The sequence below is a fragment of the Corvus brachyrhynchos genome, unplaced genomic scaffold (assembly GCF_000691975.1).
Source record: "Corvus brachyrhynchos isolate BGI_N302 unplaced genomic scaffold, ASM69197v1 scaffold148, whole genome shotgun sequence".
Classification (NCBI taxonomy): Eukaryota; Metazoa; Chordata; class Aves; order Passeriformes; family Corvidae; genus Corvus; species Corvus brachyrhynchos.
The window spans coordinates 2,161,983-2,163,801 of NW_008239785.1; the positions used below are offsets into that span (position 1 = coordinate 2,161,983).

The following is a 1,819-nucleotide window of genomic DNA, read 5'->3' on the forward strand; positions in this document are numbered from 1 at the left end:
GGCGGCAGCGTCGGGGGGAAGGAGAGCGCTGAAGTTGGCGGTGGAAGGGGGCTGTGGGGGGCACGGGCGGGAGAGGGGGCAGTGGGGGGACAGGGAGCCAGCAGCCCCGGGAAGGGGGTGCAGAGCATCTCCCGATGGCCATGGGGCACAGACAGCAGCTCGAAGCTCTGCACCTGCAACCAGAGCAGGGGAGATGCTCTGGAGGTGAGGAGCAGACGCAGGTGGGGGTTTTTGTGTTGTCTGGGAGTACAGCCATGTCCAGGTAGACCGGGAAAGCGCCGAGTGGAAATCCCACAGGGTCCCACTGCCACTGGGAGTTTGGGGTATCGGTGGGGTATGGCACAAACAGGCCGTTTCCTTGTTTGAGAAGGGATGGGAGGACGGGCAGGGCAAGGAGAGGGGCAGGTGAGATGGCCTCAATGATCTATTGGCAAACAGCAAAGGTGCTGTCCAGAGAGTCACACCACTCATCGCTGGGGTCAGTAATGCTGGGATGTCCCTGGTCAGACTCCCACCTGGACCAAACACCGGGCACCCCAGGTGGGAGGCCAGAGACTGGGTTGTGTCCTTCCAGTTTCCTCCTGCAGCAGGGGACTGTGGGTGCGCAGGGAACCCCTTGGATGGATGTGCTGTTTATTAATAATCATCTGAAAGTTTTCCAACAGACTAAGCTAAAGCCCCGAGCCCACAGGGTATGCAGGGAGCAGAGCCTCCCTGGACATCACCATGAGCAGAGCCAGTTCCCCTCCAGGCTCGCTGCCAGCACTGCAATGGGATTTTCTCACCAAGACCCCCTTGCAGATTCCAAAATGACATTTGACCCCCCCTCTCCACCTCGTTCACAAACATTTCCTTCTCTCAGAGCCAGATGATGGCCGAGCCCGTTCTCCCATGGCCCCCACCCCGTGTAGCCAACCAGGGCAGTCAGGAGGTGTGACAGCCCCGGGGCTGGGGACACCAAACCTACCTGGACTGAGTTTGGCAGGGATCTGGAGGTTACAAAATCCCCCTTAGCCCCATCCCATGAGGTTCAGCTCGGGGTTTGGCCACCAGCCACCCAGGGCCAGCCCCTTGCCCAGCACCCGGATCAGGCCATGGCCCCATCTGCCGGCACTGCCAGGTGCCCACTGCCCACAGACACAAGGAGAGTGGCTGTGTGCCCACTGCTGGCACCGAGGGACTCATGGCAATGCCATGGGGGATTCACCCAGGCAGCTCATTGCCTTTGGAGCCCCCATGGAGCTCAGAGCAGGGCTGGGCATGAGGGGCATTGAGGTGTGGCAATGGGGACTGTGTGGCTGAGCTCTGGTCCCAACTCAAACTTTCCCAGTAGAAGTTTTTGGTCCAGTTTGGGATTTTTTTTTATCCAGGCAGAGTTGTGGCACTGTGGTGAAGGTTTTCTCCTGCTGTGACAACAGAGCAGGACAGAGCTGCCTGCTAGGGTGAACCCTGGCTCCTTGGGAACCTTTTCATCCTTAGTCATGGCACGCACCCTGGCACATCCCAGCTAAACCCACCACCTGCTCCCTCAGCCAGAGCTTCCCTGGGATGCTTAAAGTGAGGTCTGGCCTTTCGGTGCATGTCCCTGGGGATAGTGATGCAATTTGGGAGAGGTACCATCCCCTCCAGCAGCACCTCTTGGAGCAGCACATTCCCCTGCACCCGCATGGCACAGCTGTCCCCCGGTCACAAACCCTGTCCCCAAAGAGGGCTTTGTGCCGCTGCCCTGAGCCCCGCTGTGAGCTTTGAGCTGCACCTGAGCTCCCTGGGGAAGCACGTGCCGGAGGAAAGCAGGGCAGCCCTGGCCGGGGCTGGGGCA

The 1,819-nt window shown here is 60.2% G+C and overlaps 1 protein-coding gene across 1 annotated transcript in view; it reads left to right on the forward strand.

Annotated features, from left to right (window-relative positions):
• Nucleotides 1–1,819, forward strand: part of CYGB (cytoglobin) — a 16,218-nt gene that overhangs the window by 894 nt on the left and 13,505 nt on the right. The gene's annotated exons all lie outside the window — the stretch shown is intronic.